The 20024-nt window shown below is 35.4% G+C and overlaps 1 protein-coding gene and 1 long non-coding RNA gene across 6 annotated transcripts in view; one reads left to right on the top strand and one right to left on the bottom strand.

Moving 5' to 3' along the window:
* The window catches only part of DLC1 (DLC1 Rho GTPase activating protein), a 281618-nt gene that overhangs the window by 226630 nt on the left and 34964 nt on the right, over nt 1-20024 (bottom strand). The window contains exon 1 of one of the 4 annotated variants that reach the window (XM_083836135.1): nt 80-217. The exons of 2 other annotated variants lie outside the window; for them this stretch is intronic. The gene's annotated coding sequence lies outside the window, so the exon portion shown is untranslated. Of the gene's footprint in view, nt 1-79; nt 218-20024 lie in introns of those variants that run through there. One more of the 4 variants, XM_083836137.1, reaches the window with a different exon arrangement.
* On the top strand, nt 336-10958 carry LOC310899611. Of its 2 annotated transcripts, XR_014584426.1 has the most exons (4): nt 336-517; nt 882-1042; nt 3954-4009; nt 4354-10958. It is a non-coding gene; the product is annotated as an uncharacterized lncRNA (long non-coding RNA). The 2 variants fall into 2 exon arrangements; XR_014584427.1 differs by having other exon boundaries at nt 336-1042.

Below are 20024 nucleotides of genomic sequence, written 5' to 3'. Positions count from 1 at the left end.
TAACAAAAGCTACTAATAAAAACACAAAAACTACATGTTTGGTCACAAGTCTCATATTTAGGTGAAATAATTTACTTACATTTTATTTAATTTAATTCAGCATGAATCATAATGGTAATTACCAGGTATGATTTCCAAACCACAGGGCAAAGCCAACAGTTTTTTCCCTCTTCTTGAATAAAAGAAGTGGTGTTGATAAGTTTAGTTGTCTTCCCAGGTGGGTTGGTCATGCATCATTTACCTTCTGGCAACTCCTTCAGCTGTTGCAAACCCTCTTTATTAATTATCACTCTGATTAATTGATTTTACCATTACTGATTGAATCATTGATTGGCATCTTTGGCCTTTGTTTGACCTTGAGAGGGAGCGAGAGATGCAGCAGTAAGACATCACATAACTTACACAAAATAGTGCCTCAACATATAGTGACCAGAAAGTCTCTGCTCAGGGGGCCTGTCACAACTGGGACGGGATATTTATCCTGAAAGAAGATAGGAAGCCTTCATAATTACTAACTGTGGGTATATGTTCTTTCTACCAGCAGCCTACAACTGCCTTTTAACTGTTTATATAATGCCTTCACTAGCTGAAGCAAGTCTTCTGGAGGGCATTTCTTCAGTTAAAGAAAAGCCAGCTCTGTAAGGTTGACTCTGGGTCTCGCTAATACGGCCATATCTGGAGCTAATTTGTTAAGTTTCAGTTCCTCAGCATGTGGAACTTTGTGCTAAAGTCTGCTAAATTTGCCGAATGTGGTCTTCATTGTCATCCGTGTAATTTTATATATGCATTTTTCAGCCTTAAAATTACAGTATTAACTTTAAAAGTTAGTTGCAAAATTATGCAGGCCTGAATGGAAGTGGGTTTGAATTTTTTCCCAGTAGCTTTAAATGTACGTGCGTAGTGGAGGTAGACAGCCTTAAGTGAAATGACTTACCAGCCTAACCTCTGCATCTTCAAAGACAGAAGACTTTGAAGCCCATGCAAGGAAATGGCATATGTGGTAGTAAACTTGGATGGTAAACAGTCAGAAGTGCAGCTAAAGGTAAGTAACTTTGCAGAATAATTTTTAGCTGTATTTGGTTGGGGATCCAAATGCAAAACATTTACTGCAATCTAAATTGTGATTTATACTATTTTCCTGAAAGATTTCCAGTTTGGAATTCAGTGAATAAATTACAGGCTGTGAAGGGACACATTTTGCTTGCAATTATGCAGTTGCACAAACTACACAATTATGAAATTTGTTTTTATGGGAATCAAAATAAAAACAAAAAGCTGTTAGTTTCCTTACAGTTAAAAGTTCCTAAGAATGTTTTTTTAGACAATACCAAAAAAAAAAAATGTGATGAGAAATTGTAACACAGTGTTCCAAAACAATAAACCCAGTTCAGGACAATTTTTTTTTTTAAAACTAATTATTTTTCTTCAGCTAAAGTTCACTTAACATTGATCATCAGTAAACTTTGATTTCAAAAAAGTTTTTTTTTTTTAAGAAGCTGGTCACAAGAATAAGAATAAAAAATGAGTGAGGACATATTTATAGGTTATGAAATTATTAGAACATGGTCTGCTCTGTGAAACAGTTTAACAAAGACAGCTTGATTTTATTCCAGCACCTGCTGAATAACTAAACCAAAGAAAAGAGGGACATCATAGATGATGTCTGTCCATTTCCTATCCATCTGAGAAACCTGGGGATGGACTGTCTCCTACATACCTTTTCCTGTTTTACATCTACAGAAAGGAGGAGAATAACCAGAATATGAATGCTTGATTAAAGCTGCTTTGATAGATCTTCATAATGATAACAATAAAAAGCACATAGCGATATTTTATGGTGAAAAAGTAGAAGAAAGAACATGAGAAGTCAGAACACCTAAGTTTGAACGTTTTAATAATTCTGTTGGGTCTTGGACAATCAACAGAACTAAAGAAAGTTGAAAGGAATGAGAAACAAGATAAGTCTAATGGGACACAATCTAATAGTACTTTATATGCAGTGGTAAAATGCACTTCAATTGCAGTCAGCCTAGGAACATTAAAATTCTAGAATTTAGTTCCTTGCTATGCCCAAACTTACATCAAACACAAAGGTAATTTTTTTGTTGTTGTTACCTCTGTAGCTCAGAAAAGCATATGGCTCAAAGCTAGGCTATATAAATCAGGTCTTCAGACAAGTCTAATTTCAATTTAGGTAATGTTAGATAATGAATTCTAATATTCTAACTAGGTTATATTTCTATGTATTTCTAAATTAATTATAAAATGAGAATAATGTAGAAAATCATTAACATATATGTCTATAAGGTTATTTATCCATAATATAAAATATTTTTTGTCATGCTAGTTTAAGCTGATTACGCCCCATGACTTATTATGGAAAGAGAAACCAATTTATATCATCCTGTGTTAAATGATCTACCAAAACCATTCAAAAATAAGAAAAAAATCAAAGTGCTCGAGCAACTCTGTTGTAGCTATATGCAGATATCAGTCTGAATCAAATATATATAGTTTCAGCCACACTTTGTCTGAATATGTGACTGTTCTTTCTAGACCTAAGATTAGTTACATATGGTGCTAGTGCTCTTCCATAACTTAGTTCTTGCTCAATCAACTATGCAACTTAAATTAATGAGAGTTTGTCCAAATCATGCAGATGGTTTATAGAAAATCATTAGCACTCAATATAGCTGTGGTTTATTGCATGCAAAATTCAGAGTGATTCACTGAAAGAAAATCAGTGTTTGTGGACTTACCCAATCTGTTTTCATGCTTAAAAAGCAATCCTGCTGAGGAAGTAATACATATTTTAAAAAGCGAGAGAGAAAAGAAGAGCACCTGAAATCTTAATCTTATTTTGCCTGGTAGAAAAATATAATGGCTTTTGCTGACATCTTTTTTCTTTTCTCTTTCCTTAAGAAGCACATATACAATTAAACCTGAGATATTTTCCTCAAGTAAAAAACAAGTGTTTTGTTTAAATACACTCAGCAACTGCTGAAAGTACAAGATAGACCTGTTTTTTTAACCACTTTCAGAGTTTCAATATTTGCTTTTGCTTCACAGTGGAACCACCAGATTTCATGAAATATTTCACGCTTTTGCATTTCATACTGAATGAATTATTATTTGGCTGGTGTCAAGACATTTCATCAAGAAGTTTTGGTTTTGATGAAATCACTATTTGTAAAACACAAGAAGGAGCAAGGGAGAGAAGGAAAGAGGGGCATTCACCAGGCATACAGACATGATTATAATCAGGAGGTAGGGGCAGTGGCCAGGTATGAGAGATCTCCAGAATGCAGATACTTGCTCTGTTCAGGGACATGAGCATGTCTCCTATATCCTTGCTAGGTTCCAATCCACTGGGTTACAGTGTAAACGGATTGCATGAAGAAGTCTAAAAATGGCTCTGTACAATTTCATAGTTTCAGCAAATTTACAAATGGTTATTTCAGCACAATCAAATTGATTTGAAAGTGTTCAAGCCACATCTATAGGCAGAACTCTTCACCTTCAAAACTCTTTGAATGGGGTATAACTGGAAATACTTGACAAATATCCTCATCAACCTTTAGATATTAGAACACAAATAGACGCTTCTCAGGACAGAAGCTCACCAAGTAGAGTGAGAATGTCAAAGTGTATCAGTACAAGAAATAATATATCATTTTTTTAATACCAAATCAAAATAATTGTAAATAAACTGTTCATTTGGAATTTGTTAATTACACTTCTACATTTAGAAATACTGGATTCTAACTGTTAAAGAACCTGAAGTTCTGAATAATTTATGTGGAAATATTTAGATTGTTTCTTAGATGCCTTTAGTCTTGCACTTGCTTATTTACCTTCCTTTTCTCAGTGACATGCTAAAAAGGATTATCATCAAGCCATCAAAGGGAAAGAAGAAAGTTAAAGCCTTTTTTTTTTTTTTTTTTAATTCAAAGATACGTGTTTTTCCATAGAAGATAAACTCAGAAATCTGAAGCTTCTCCTGAGGCAGGTACGAGCACCAAAATAATATGCCAAATGATGATTAACATTGAAAGAATTAAATGACTTCCAAAATGGGTAGATGAGAATCTTTATGTAGATTACCCATTTTAATAGTTTGTTCTATTTCCTGCTTACGACTCAAAACCCCAGTTTTCAATTATCAGAAGGACTTTGTTTATAATACATGTCTACTTAAAGTGCATTTGTCAGGTTTGGTTATATTTCCCCTGGCATGGATTGTTAGCCATTGATCCAAAAAAAATCTCCTTTGCAAGCTTCAAATATCAGTCGGAATTTGTCTTAGTATTTTTAAAACTTTTATTCATTAATCTTCGTATGATATCCTTTCAGGATACTCTATTTTATTACATGGAAGCATTTTTAAAACCACCAAAGATGGATGCAATTAAGTGTCCTAAGGGCAATGAAACTGTCCTCAGATTAGCTCTCCAGTGTACCTGTTACTGAACATGCTGGTTCATGATCATACTCTTCTGCTTTTGTTGGAGCACTGAAGCAAACTGATGACAAAAAGTCTAAGAGTAAAATTACTGTGGTCCTTATGGAAATAAAAAACCGTCACAATCTACAGCTTCAAGTTTCTAGATAGGCAATGCTAAAGTTCAGCAAGACATTGCAAAGCTATTTGGTTGAAACAGTTATATGATGATGTAAACTGAAGTTAAACCTCAGTTTCAAGAGCTAATCGAAGAATAAGTGGTTCCAGTCTCAGTGGAATATCCTATCCAGATTTTGGCCTTCCTTCTACCTTTTAGTAATCAATCAGTGTATCTGTCATAACTTGGCAAGAAACTCAGAATGCTGTGTATTGTTGAACTGTATCTTACACTTTCTGTTGCAAAAACTCTATTTTCTATTCTGGGGATGTCTTTCAAACAATTATGAATTTCTAAATCTAGCCACTGTGAACACAATTCTTGTTTCAAAGACTTTAAATTTCAAGCAAGATTAAAGCATAAAGATGCAAGTAACTTCACTCTGTTTTCAAGTACTACACAAAGTCACTGAGTTTGTAAGCCAAGTTAAAAGTAATTGCATGGGTGTGAGTGGCATATTTTATTTCTGTAAAGCTTAGACCCTGATAGAGCAAAATACATGCTTACATATGGTAAATATTAAGAATAGCACCATTAACTATTGCGTATGAGAAGACAATATACAGTCAGGTTTTCTCAACTGGGTGAAGACAATTCTTTCCCTGTCATTTAGCATATGAATGTTCTTGGAAGGACACTGAAGTACATTTACTTTACAAGTCACGTTTTCCTGCTGTCGTTGTTCTTGTGATATGATCAAAATAGTTGCAGTAAACTCAGGGGAGATACTTCAATTTACAGCAGTTGAGGATGTGGTCCATTTGTTCCATGCTTTTGGAAGCAATTTGAAGCCTTCCTAATTGCTTTCAGACCTGTGGAATGATGTAGCCTCCCCACTGGCTTTGTCTGTTCAGTATAACCTACATGAGACCTTTCATATCTCTACTGATTTTTTTTGTCATTTTCTCTGTGTATTTGTATTAAGTGATGGTTATTTTATTTTTGTTCACTTACTCAAAGTGGAATCTAAGAATATAAAAGCTGTTGATCCCCTTTCTAAACACTCTTTCTGTGGTTGGGATCCACAAGAGCATTCAATAACATCCAGGCAGCTTATCTTCCCTTCTCATTGTAGTAACATCTAAGTTTGCAGTGAGTGAACAGGGAAACCCAAAGACCACTGCCCTAAACTTCTTGTAGTGCTTGCAGTGAGAAATTATACCAGTGGACTTTCTCCTAAGAATTGATCTAAAAAATTACTTGAGCAACAAGTACAAGACATGCTCAATGAAAAGCCTTATGAGCTATTAGTTCAAATCCAGTTCAGACAGGTATATTCAGTGTTAGTCAGTTCCAGGATACAAAAATATACATTAGAAAAATTATTGCCACTGCTGCATTAAAGGGAATGGATAAGAAAACCAAACTCCATCAACCTGTAGACTATTTGTAAAAAAAAAAAAAAAAAAAAAAAGGATTATGAACACACAGGAAAAACACTATTCAATTGTTGTTGTTTTTGTTTTTCTAACACAATATGAAAATGTAAAACTCTTACACTACGATTGTTTATAGTATTGTCTTCTGATGATGTTAACCAATAATGTAATCAGTTGCTCTTTAGATGTTACATAAAAGTTTTCTACACGCATAAGGATAATAAAAACACACAGCTGTTTCCAGAAAGCTATTTCCAGAAAGAAACAGGATTGTAAGGACCAACACTTTTATGCATGTTTTTAGCCCTTAGCCTGATCTGTGAATGGCAGTATCTTAATATATTTATTATTTCAACACTGCTGTTATGAAGAATATTATACATATACTAACCCTACATATTCACAGGGAAACATGCATTTTACTGGAATGTCTAGAGAGTACTTTTCACTAGTTGAAGTTGTGCCAAATATCCCATTAAAACAAACGATGCTGTCATTGATAAGACATTTGACAACGATGACTGACATGTTGATGATAAGAGCTGATATTTCACTGAGCACTTTTTTATGCCTTTGATAGTGTTAATCTGCTTTCCAGATTATTTCTAAATGCAACGAAGCTCATGATTTTAAGATGCACACCTAATTTAATATGCAGTGGTATTGTCAGTTTTCATCCTGTACAGCACAAAATGACAAGGCCCTGTTTATTTTGCATTTGGATATGTACACAGTATTCGAAATTCCTACTGAACCTATGAAAGTTTGTGCAAACTCTGCCTTTATTTTCTCTTTTGCAAAACACCCTAAAGATTTGCTCTCTTAGTATCATATTTCATTTTATTTCATTTCATCTTCAGAGTCAACAAGAAAATACTTAGAGTGGTACTGTGTGTGTTCTTAAACCAAGCAAGGCTGTTTGTCTTTTTCCTGAGAAAATACTTGGGAGACATAAATATAATTATCACTGTTTTCTTGTAGAAACCAATGATTACTCAAAATAAATTCAGACTTCCAAAACAATAGGGAATTATTGGATTACCTCAGACAGATTCCTTCCTGGTGTCATTTTATTTAGCATCATTAGCTTTAGCTGTACTGGGCTGACTTAAATCAGTTTGTATAATCATCAAAGTAAATACATTATTTAATAAGTATTCATTTGCATGACAATATAAATCATCATATATGATGACTGAACAATCGATCTATACAAAACAAAAGCATTCATTCAGCTCAAAATTGTAAGACTCCTTTGAAAACAGCAAGAACTGCATGGGTGCATTCAGCAAGAGATGCAGGCTTCCAAAAGTACTAGATAAACTTACATTCCAGAAATACATTCAATTCAGGCCAAATACATTTATAGCTTTAATATATTTATAGCTTTTAACGCTGGCCTTATGGACTCAGGTTTTGGAGTTACTGCCTCAGAGATGAAGATTTCTATGTTTTTTGGAAACACACCAAAATATGTGATTCTTAATCTGGTATTTAGTTAAGATTTGAGATGAATGTTGATTTTATATAGTTGAACATACCTCAGAACGTAGAAAACATGGATGCGATTTTTATTTTAAACTAAATCTAAACTACCACTGGAGAAAGGAGTATACCAAAGACCTTCCAATGTCCGAAGCTGAGTATCAAAAAAGCAGCTCCCAAGGTATCAGAAAAAAAAGATTGGAAAAGATATCAGCATCCTAAATAAATTGTGCAATATACTCACATACCACCACCAAACTTAGGGACTGAAAAGAGCCACAGAAATTTTGTCTAGTTTTAAATTAGCTTAACAGCTAAAAGAGATGAACAAAACCACAAAATTTGAGCAAGGGTTCACAAAACCCAAGAAGTCTAAGCTAGCATTTCTTTCCATTTAAAAGAACAATATAATGTAGATGAGCCTTCAGATAGCTATGGTACCAAGCTTAAAATTTATAAAGAAAGTGGTATCTGTATGGACACAAAGAGTTTGTTTTGACAAAGCAGTAGTCATTCTAATTTCTGTGCACTAAAAGTACTTTCAGTACTTTATTTTTCTGCTATCATGTGGACAGGGTAATTCTTTATGTTAACAAAAAAAGATTTGAAAAAAGTTAAGATGTTGCATTTCCCTAACTGATAGATATTATAAAGGTATGCTTTTTTAATTTCATTCTTTTTATGAAACGTACTATTGATTAATCAAAGACAGCAACTTCTCAACAAAACATCACAATATTAAAATCCCTGTTATAACATTGCTAGACTTTAATATGAGCTTGATACAAGACAACTAGAGTCTGTGCATGACTATAAACTTTATCAGGATTTTACACAAAAAGAAGAAAATGTTCTCTGTTTTTAGTGGTTTTGTGAGTAGCCATATAGGCTCTGAAAACTGGTAAGAATGCAAAGATCCTAAATCTATTCAATCTTAAGAACTTTAAGTGACAGAGAACGTGCTGGTCTTTGTCCAAGAGGAGTAAATATTTAAATAAAATGTTTTGGGGCATTTTAGCTAAAATGGAAATTTCTCAGAAAATTAGTGGTATAACAGCAACTAAAGTAGATGTACAGCCAGCAGGCAAGTCACTTCACAACACAGTGCATTGAGACATATGTTTTTTGGCTATTTCAGTTAAAAAAACAACTCTACTAATTAAAGAAATAATTGCTAAATTACCAATTGAGAAATATAATGGCTGTAAAGAATTCATAAACAAATGTCCTTTTAATACCAAGAACATATTGATGTTAAACCATAGATCAGAATCTGCCTTGAAGCTAGGCAGATTGATGAGGCATGTGGAACATGGATGAAATTTGGCCACATTATTCCAGTGAAGTCTCAGTGTATGAGAACCCGTAGATTTGAATGGGAAGCAAGTTAATTCTGGAGGTAAGTCCAAAGCTTGTCATTGTGGTACTTCAGGTACATGCAGTGTGGGGTGTTGCCTCATACTGAGTTTTAGTTATGGAAACAAAAAGGAATTTGCTGACTGCATCCCCACACCAGGTGCGAGTCCAAAGCCCTGTCCATGTACCCTAGTGAAAGCACATTGTCTCACACTGTCCTGGCCCCCCCCTCAGGCCACAGCTTTCCAGAGCACTCAATGAAAACAGAGTTCTCCATCCTTCAGAGACTTGGTTTGGTTTTGGAAAATTTGGTGTAGATCAGAGAATAGAAGAAAATAGCAAGTGAGCTCAGATAATAGGAGCAAACAAAAGTAATTTAAGCATTTCAGACATTGATCTGGATAGCATTTTAGATTCCATAACATCTGTGTTTTCTAATCTTTAAGCTACTTTCAACTATGACTTTCTGATGAAGGATGATCCCTTCTTTGCTAACACCATTTTTTGACATTTTTTATGTACAGTTTTTACTTACATGAAGAGAGGCAGAATAAGAATTTTCCAAAATTTGCTTCAACATGAAACTCTGGTAAGCATGCAGATATAGAGATTCCAGAAGACAAATACAAGTCTCAGAAATGCCATTTAATTCCCTAATGATAATTTTAATATTTGTTTTTATAAGTATTTTTTGCAGTATTCCAAGACTTACTACTCACGGTGTCCAAGAAAGAAAATCCAAATCAACAGTCATATAAATAAGCACAGATTTGGTTCCAAGAATTGCTACTATTTATAGATGAGGGTTCCCAGCTGTGTATAAAATTGCTCTTAGCACCATGCTTAGTTTTGAGATTATACCAATTACAAAAGATGGACAAAGATTGACATTCTACAAGACATGGGCTAGATTTCACATAGGAAAGAGGAATGAGAAAGAATTACTGAAAAAATAAGTGTGGTGTAGATGCATGCTTTTTGTTTTTATTAGGAATTCCATGGGTACAAATATTAAAAATACATAGGAAAGGGTAATGATAAAGATAAATTGAATTATTTTGGAAATAAAGTAGGATTTAGGATTAAAAGATTAAAAGGATTAATGTTTTTGCATGACAATTTCGTCATACGATTCATGACACTTCCTGGGAAAGGCTTCCTCTAGTCTTGTCTCTGCTCCTCTGAGACCCCACCTAGAATAGTGCGTTCAGGTCTAGGACCCCCAGCACAAGAAGAACATGCACATGTTGGAGCAGGTCTAGAGGAGCACCTCTCCTGTGAACACAGGCTGAGGGAGTTGGGGTTGTTCAGCCTGGAGAAGAGAAGGCTCTGGGGAGACCTTATAGTAGCCTTCCTGTACCTAAAGGGGGCCTACAGGAAAGTTGGGGAGGGACTCTCTGTCAGGGAGTGGAGTGACAGGACAAGGGATAAGGGCTTTAAATTAAAAGAGGGTAGATTTAGATTAGACATAAGGAAAAAAATGTTTGCTGTGAGGGTGGTGAGGCCCTGGCACAGGTTGCCCAGAGAAGCTGTGGATGCCCCATCCCTGGCAGAAACCTGGTCAGGTGGGAGGTGTCCCTGCCCATGCCAGGGAATTGGAACTGGGTGGTCTTTAAGGTCCCTCGCAACACAAATCATTCTGTGATTCTATGACAGAATCTGATCCACAGACCGTGGAGCTAGATGATGCTAGAAGAAAAATATCTGGCTTTTTTTTCTCCTTCTCCTTCCCCTAACTCCAGCAAGTATTACAGTGCACCTAACTGAAGAAATATCTCTCATCACAACTGGTGGTTAATACTGAAACCTCAGAATGATGGGCATCAGAAACCCATCACGGGCAAACCCATTTGCTTCGTATACCCCACTACCTCCCTACAGCACTGTTTGAGGTAATTTAAGAGGTGTTTCAAAATACGAGTGTGCCAGAAGCACAGAAAGCAATGACTCAAGTGTGAAAATATTATCATAGTCCTTCTAGTTGTCAGATGGCAATTAGAAGGACACTGTGATGAAAAGAAAGAGGCCATCAATAGCTGCAGCAGTTTTTTTCTTCAAATATCTTCCATCAAGGAATGGGACAGGGCTCTACAGGGACAGTGCAATCACTTAATGAAGATTCTGTAAGAGGATCAGGACATATACTCACTATAATAGATATGAGGATAGTTATATCTGCAACATGAATGCCAAGTGGGTTGGGAGATCACAGCCATACATTGCATACCAGTGCAACCACATCTCAGCTTATGTTGAACTATGTATTTCTTAGAATAGCTTTTTTTTTTTTTTTTTTTACAAAACACACAAAAAAACATTTTAAATGAAAACTAGAGAATTTGGTGGTTTCCACATTAATCTGCTCCCAGATCTCATTATGAAAATAAAATGCAAATAATGTCTTCATGATCCAAAACAAAATATGAAATGTAACTGCTGAAAATGCTGATAACTCAGAATTTATCATTTCTGCATAGCATTTAGCTAGTTCACTAATTCTCCCAAATGGCAAGTTGCTCCATGAACAGCATGGATAATTAAGTCTGATTTCCATTTCCTTATAGTTAGACTCTCACTGTCTAAGGATTTGAGCTGCCATAGAACCATCTCTCAGCAGCATTTGCTCTCATTCAAGTTGCTTTGAGACTCGTATTCCTAAACTGTCAGCAACTAACCAGTAGATTCAAAAGTTACACAAGACAGACTTAGTCAAAGTTGCACACATCTTGCTTATTTAAGAAACTGACCTTAAATAGAAAGGAACTTGAATGAAAAGCTAGGCCTATACAAGTTGTTTTTGAAAAAAACAATGAAGATTAAACAGCAGAAATGCATTGATAGTGTCAGAAAAAAAGCTGAAAGAAAATTTCATCCATGTTTTTCTAAAATGAACATTAGGATTTTTTACTCCAATTGATCTTACTTTTAAAGCATCCTTCCTTATTATTTATCTTTAACTGGTAATAACGTAAAACACTAGAGATGTTTTGATTCCATTCATATAAAAAGTGTTACACCCATACAGGTCCTCTTTCCTTTTTCTTTTCAAAACCGCCACTGAGCTAAAACCATCAGCTATTCACAGAGCTTTCAATGCAGCACTTGCTGCACCAGTGTGTACTTGATCTTGTGGTCTATTTAGTCTGGTCTTGGACCACAGTGCTTATGTCTACATTGGTAAGTAGTGTCGACCAATAAAACGTAAACCTGTAGAGGAAAATAGCTGAGAAAGTGAGGTTTACATTACACACATTTCAGAGGTTTGTTTCTTTGAACTAGTGCTGGTCGGGTGCCCTGGGCTGAATTTATTAGGTATGCTCCATGCAGTGCAGTTTAGTATCATCTCCAAGTGTGAGATACTCCTTGAGTCTGCTCTGTAATGCAACCTAAAACGTTGTGAATAAGGATGACTGGAAGATTTGCATCAAATTATGCTCCTGATTTGCACTAACCTGCTAATGTAGATGCACCAGAAGTGGGAGGTGCTTGGAAAGAAAGAAGATCAAGAAAACTCAGTAAGGGAATTTCTGAAATAAACTGTCTCAAGGGAAGACTTGTTCTTGTTCGGGAGGAAAGAGCTTACCCTTGTTGATCTTGATTAGACACTAGGGTGATTTGCTAATCTGACTTTCAAGATGCAACTAATTGAAACCATTATAATTACCATTATAACAGTTCTTCACTAAAATTGTATTGCTGATTCTCTGTAGAAAATATCACATACTGCTTTAGTCTTGAAGAGTTTCTGCTTCCATTTTTGTGGAACAAATATTCTATTCATCCTTTGCTGATGCTTTCTTCCTCTTTCCATTCTTGATATTTTCATTGGCAATATTTGGTTCTTGCATGGTATTTTAAAATAGAGCATATTTCTCCAAATTTAGCTTAATAAGACATTTTTTCCCCCTCTCTCAGATTTCCTACTTTTCTTACTCTGGCTACCATTATTGTTCAGAGCTTCCCAGCTGCTAGTCCTTCTAGATATGGCAAAACTGACAATGATAAAGACTGTTTTCACAGCTTTTTTTTTTTTTTCCAAGACCGTATGTTTAACTTAAGCAAAACCAGGATAATCACAACAGCAGGTTTTGAGTTTCTGTAATACTTGAGGAAAAAATGACTCTTCCTCAGAGAGGATTGATCTCAAAATACGAGGGGAAAATAAATAAAACATTGGAGAAAATAATAGCATTGTCTCCAATTTAATAGCATTGTCTCCAATTTATCAATTTATTTCTCGTTAAAAGAATGAAACTATTCAGAGATTTGAAGGCAACGGAAACTTCAGATAGATAGCAGAAATATCTGTTCTACTTCTATACTCCATCATTTATAATAGCAACTCCAATTAGTTTTTCTATATAAACATTAATGTTTACATTGCAATGAACCTCCCAGCTCAGCTACTTTGATAACTGTAGAATTTGGTCTTTCAAACAGAAGTTTATATTGATAAAACAATCCAGATTCAGAACAAAATGACACTGGCACACAGTGCAACTCAGCATTGCTTGCAAAATTCTATTTTATTTTATATAGCCTATCATTAGCTTCTTTACTAATTAGATTTCTCTAAAGGACAAAACAAGCAAGGAGACTCTAGGAAAGGAAAACACATCATGCTGTGAAAGTGGGGAAAATAAAGATTGTATCATGTGGTTTGGGAGAAGATAATGAAAAGATATCTGAGAAACGGTAAAGAATTACACATCAGATATTTTGAAGGATGATCAACAACTAGCAACACATAGGGGAAAAGATTACAGTTACATGTTTTTAAAAAGAACCTAGACGTTGGTAAAACAGAAAGGAAGAGAGAAGGAGCATTCTGTGTTAAAATCTGAGGACTTCACCAGGAGTTGTGCTAACCTAAAACTGGCCTGAACGCAACCTGAAGATTCAGCTGATGACATATTCAAGGTAAAGCAATGAAACTATTTTCACCCTGCCTGCCATAGCAAACCAATGGTTAAAAGAAACATCAAAAATATGATATGCTTTACCCATAAGTTAAATTTAAACAAAAGGACAATTTTAGACAAGTTTTTGTCAACCAGGTAGTTAAAGAAGAATAAAGCAAGATTATTGGTTTGATAGGTCTACTTTCATGCCCCATACTAGATTTTTAAAATTAGTTGAAATCTTATGGCTTAGTTCCCCACTGAAGTGAACCCACACCCTCTACAAACTAAAGAAAAAATAGATTAAAAACAGTTTTCTGGGAGAGAGGCAGACATCAGGAATGTTTTCCGGACATCATAAGTTTTTCAAACAAAATTTCTATTTGCTCAAAATGATAAATATAGCAAAGACATGCATTGTATGACTTCACATGAAGCTTTTATTGCAAGTTGGGAAGTTCTTGAATTTTTAAGATGTAAATCTCTTTCCTTAAAAACTCTATGTTTCATTTAGATCAAACATAATCGCCTGAGGGAGCAGTGGGATGTTCCTTTTCTCAACACAACCACATTTCTGGGTTTGTCCTAGAACACATGCTAATGAATCATATGTCTGGGGAAAAAAAAAGGGGGAGTCATTTATGCTCCGATACTAAACTTTGCACAGGTATACAGATTAGGGCTATAACGAATGTGTTTCATCCATTCTCATGTTTATTCACATACACACATCTATCAGAGTATGAGATAACAAACACCTTCATATATGCTGAATTCTACAATGCTTTCTGTTGTTCTTAATAAATCAAATTTTGAATTAGAAAAAGCCAGCATTGCACACTGGACAGGGACACTTGTCCTTCTAACCAAGATCAATGGCTGGATTATTTGTCTTGGCTAGGCTGACAAGCACCCTGTTTTCAGAGAACTCAGCCTTCTGACATTTATCAGCATAGCTTTAAAGAAGCTGTACTTCTTTATACTATGGTAAATTCCCAGTGAGTCAGTTCCCTTTGCTTGTTAAGGAGGGATACTCTTCCTTTTCCTTCATTATCATTCAAGAAAATACACAATGATTCAGCACTACCTGCTATAATTACCTAAAAGATACCTAAAAGCAAAAGTAAAGCGCTTAGCAGGGGTTGTTGCACTAATCTAGGGGAGGCTCAAAGCAGAATGTGAGTGGAAACACTGAAGTTTGCTTTTCTGCATATCTAAGTTACCCACGAGGTTCGTTATGTATAATTCCCAAAGATCAAATCAGTTTTGATCCTCTTCCCATCTTAGAGTTATAAAGAACATCTAACTGTTACTGTCCTCCTCATAAAATTTTGTCTTTTGGAGAGGTGTTCTTGATACATTATAACCCTCATGATTAGAATAGTTTGAGAAAACTCATGAAGACAAATTCTTCACCAGTGCGCTAGCTGTTACACCACAAAACCTTCAAGCCTTAATTTTTCCTCTTCCTTTCTTCAACAAAAATGCTGAATGTATTGCCTGTATTATTGGATTACATGCAGGCTCTGTGATGAGTTAGCAATGCCAAATTTATGTTTGTATACAATGGATGTAATTCTTGCTGTGATTTATAAGGTAACGTAAACCTTGCAAGTGACATAAGCATCTTATCAACATGAAAGGTTGATAAAGAACTGTTCACTTTAGTCAGCCCTAAGCCTCCTTGGACATCCTTGCTATATTCCCATGCTTCCTAACTAAACTTCAGGGAGCAAGGGAAGAAAATCTTTATTCCAAAGGACTGAAGGGAAGATCTGCAAATCATCACAGCCAAGTCTGATACAGAGCTCTATAGCTACTAAAAGTAAGTTTCCTACTGGAGGACAACCAGAAAAAGTACTTAAGAGTGGCATATGAAGGAAAGAGAAGTTCTTCTGAAAAGAAAATGTAATGTTTCAAAAGAAGGTCCATTCCAACTAAACAGGTGAAATATTGCAGCATCTCAGTAATAGCCTTCTTGTTAAACACAACCTACATTAAATGTTTTTTTTTGTTTTTTTTTTTTTTTTTTACATTTCCCTTTGTTACCAACTCCAGTGCTAATAATCAAAGCTCAACTATTTACACCATTAGAATGTGTTTTTTATGATTTAGTAATTCATGGAAAATTGAAAAATCTGAAACTTTTTTTTTTTTAGGTAAGCATTCCAAATAACACAAATCCTGAGATTTGTCAGTCTTAGAACTTTAAGCTATGTTCTTTAGTAAGGGAGAAACAGAAAAACCTTCTTAAGAGTCAGCTCAGCAGTTGTCATCAAGTACCATAATGCTTGGAAGACTCCCCTCACACAGATGTAGCCCCTTTATCATTTCTGATAACACAATAGATAATTTTAAAATCTAGAAAGAACGCAGTCTTATACTATATTTATATCACAGTTATAAATTAATGCAGTAAAAGATTTACAGGGACTACTACTCACAAAAAATGTTTTAAAAACAAATCCAAAACATTTTTAAGTAGACTTATTCAGTTAACAACATGCTTAACTGAATTTATCCTTGTACACTTACAGTTCAGAAATTTAAACTCATAAACAGATGGAAGCAATCATCTATCATATGTGGTCTCAGACAACCTGAAAAATGAGCTGGTTTGCAGGACAAAGATTTTTGAGAACTGATTTGTTACAAGCTCAGCGATTGAGGCCAAAATTTCTCAGCTCATGAGCTTTTACTCACACTGCAGTAGAATTTCCCCATTCCAATGGGATCTGAAATGGAATTCAGCACGTATAAAGCCTGTTCATAATGGGAAACTTCTGGAAGACTTGGAGATTCATCCTGACTGATATACAGAAGTTAAAATGAACTCCCAACACTTTCTCTTGACAAATGGCAATTTCTGGGAGAGCTTCCATTCTGAAAGGTTTTTTCCACCTTGATCTCTTTTCTTTGTAGGTTCCAGATACTGCTAGTCACTGTTTGGAAGGTTAAGCCTCTGCTTCTTCTAAGAATTAAAGTTTAGTCATGAAAATACTCTGCCGTTTTCTTCCTTGCTTCTTTTATCCAGTTCAAAGAGGCCCTTACACTCTCCTCCCTCTCATTAGTCACAGCTGCTTGTCTCTCTTCTTGCACATGCAGGCCGAGACCAGAATAGATAGAGATCTTTCTCCATCGGTGACTTGACTTCTGCAGCCTGACAAATCAAGATGCTGGGTCAGCGCAGAAGTTAAGCAGAACAAGGAAACAGTATGGGAACATTAAGGAAGCACCTCCAGTCCTCAGGGTTAATTAACAATGAAGGGGCAAAGACAGAAGCTCTGCTCTTTGTGGACACTCAAGGATTAATGAGACACACTGCAGAGGATAGGGCATGGGGTCAATCACCCACATCAGATGCGTCTACAGATTATAATTTCCTCTAGTCATTATTTATACCATTTATTTTATACTGCAAACAGATGGAGGAAGGAAAGCCTAAACCCACCAAACCATAATTAGTGGAAACAGATACCAAACGTACATCCCCTCACCATAACTTTTTACCCATCTAACAGTCATGCCTTGGAATTATTGACTTGTTCCAAGATCCAAAATTCATATTGGTACAGCATGCTACATTCACACATCCTAAAGGCTGGGTGCTGTAGCCACCCAGCAAACTTAGAGGAACATAAACTATGCAGAGGTATGTTGGATTATACGCAATAATAAATGCAGATTCCTAGGGTAATTTTTTAATTTTTTTTTTAAAATCAAATGAGGTGTAAACCTGAGACTGGGCTTTCATTTGTAATTCAGGGCCTAATGTGGTGCAGAACAGCTGTGATGCTGGCCCAATTTTACTGAAGAAATTATTAAAGCACAAGTATGTAAGTAGCAGCTGTATGAGAAAGTGCATAAATTGGAGCCATGCAAGACATGAAAAACAAAACTCAGAAGCATAATTGTTTTGCTAGTTAGCAGCTTAAGGATTGAATAGGAACAATACTGACCTAAAAATGGGTAAAACTCTATACAAAACCAAGAATCTTTGATCAGGTGATCATCTCCAGAACACAAAGGATCAACCTGTTAAAGGAGCAGAGACCAATTCCCCAGTGCTGCCTGATAATTATTTTGTTTGAAAGAATCTTCTGGTTTCTTATCAGGGGCACAACCACAATACTAACAAGACTATAAGTACATACTTTGTATATTAGTGGAAAAAATCATCTCTTTTCACTTACAAATATTCTTGTTGCAGGTTCTCTTGTTACTAGAAAAAGACACTTTAGAGTGATTCAGTGACATCAGTCCCACATTTCCAGTGAGGTTTATGATTTTTTTGGTAATCAGTTGTCAGTTTGGCACATATTCAGCAAAGAGGATGCGAAGGGGTAACATTTCAAAAGGTAAACACCTTATGAAAAGAACACAATGCAACAGTGTAAGTAATTACATATTATGCACTTTAATAGATCACTGCATAGGTTGCACTTGTGTCATATCTTATATTTTCATGACATTTTCACAAAGTCTTCATTATTGTTCAAAATACAAGTTTAGGAACACAAATAAGATATCATTACCAGTTTGGGAGCTAAACAAAATCTACAGAGTTCAGTGACAGCACGACATTCAGTGTTGCGTCTAGCTGCATAGTTCGTTCTATTACTAGAGCTTTTAGAGAGGTAAGAACAATAACCAGGTAGAAGAAGATACTGTTAGCAATGATTCAGGCCTAATAAGTTAATTTCAAAAGCAAACATTTTTCTATTATAAAGTTTAATTACGCTAAAGATCTACAGTAGAAGTTTCATGCATCTTTCTTAATCAACTGAAATTGTCTGTGGAAGAGTATGCTCCTGTGCCATTCAGGAAAATGAATTAGTTATTATTGGAATCATAAAAGGACATGCATAGACAAATTAACTAAAATTGTGTCTTCACAAGCTTATCTCCATGACCTGTGCTTTTTAATCACACAAAAAACAACATATATAGCAAATGAGTACAATATATAGAATAATGTTCTGTAACTCTGCCCCTGAGTTAGAGCTTAGTATTTGATGAGTTTCCTGGTAAAGCTTTGCTGACTGAGATCTGTGACAACAGGAGTCAGTGACTCTGATCCTAAATGAAAACTTGGATAGCGTCAACTGGTATTTCTGTACGTTAAGGAAGCATAAGAGTTTGATGAGGAAAAGATTTGAGAGTAAGAGTGCCAGAAGAACGCAGCAGCCACAAAAGCAAAACCAAGTGAACTCATGCAAGAAGTGTTTGGTCTTGAGGCAAAAGTAGAAGGGTTTCAGGAAACACCTGTTTGATAAAAGGTCTCTCTCAATAGATGCTAAATCCTCTTCTTTAATAAACAGGGAAATCCAAGAGATGCTTGACTCAAGAAGCAGAAGTCAAAGATACAAATTGCAAAAAACAGCAATTAATACTTGGTTCCATTCTTCCGTTCATATTTCCTATCAAAATTTCTAGGGCAACTCCAAATACACATTACTAACATTGGTCCCAATTAGTACCAACTGTACTAATGTTGCCAACAGTAATATAGACTATACTGAATCCTGCTATTTTTTCAGATTATTCATGATGATTTCTTATGAACAATGTTCACATCCAATAGTTTTGAAAGTAATTATGGAATGGTGCATTTTTTTTTTGCATTAAACTTGCATTGTGAGACAGTTTTGATGCACTGTCAATCATTAAAATGACTATAAAAAAGATTAATATGCAGTTTTATAGTTTTGTCCGCTGTGATCGAACATCTAAATTGTGGTGCATGACTAGCGGTGAAATTTTAACATTATGATGAAGAGTAGCTACTATCAGGCATGCACACAGTTGAGAGGGAAAAAAGCACACATGCAAAAAAAAGCACACAGAAAACAACCCCTGCTCCCATCAGCACATTTATTCCAAGAAGAGCTTTAATATTAAATATCCACCCTTTAACTATGCCAGTGTGGTTTTGTGGTTTAATATACTATAGTATGTGAAAGGTGAAATAGAGCTATTGCAAATATTTGTCTGTATGCTCACAAAAAGTTAAACATACCTAAATATAACTGCTTCAGTAAATCTTCCCAAAGCCAGTCACTGAAAAATACTGGATGATGAGCTCACTCACACATGAGCTTTATATATATATATATATATATATATATATTCATCCCCCCCCAAGTCCTCCTGCAATTTGTACTACAGGAGCCCAGAAAGCTCTTGTACAAGCAAAACATGGGCAGTGCCCCTGCTCACCACAAAGCAGCACATACATCTGTGACTAATATCCAGGTCATTCTATTTGTTGGACCCAGGACAAT

This window comes from Anser anser, assembly GCF_964211835.1.
Source record: "Anser anser genome assembly, chromosome: 4".
Taxonomy (NCBI): domain Eukaryota; kingdom Metazoa; phylum Chordata; class Aves; order Anseriformes; family Anatidae; genus Anser; species Anser anser.
The sequence above is the reverse complement of the archived record's forward strand: the minus strand, read 5'-3'. Positions and strand labels throughout refer to the sequence as shown.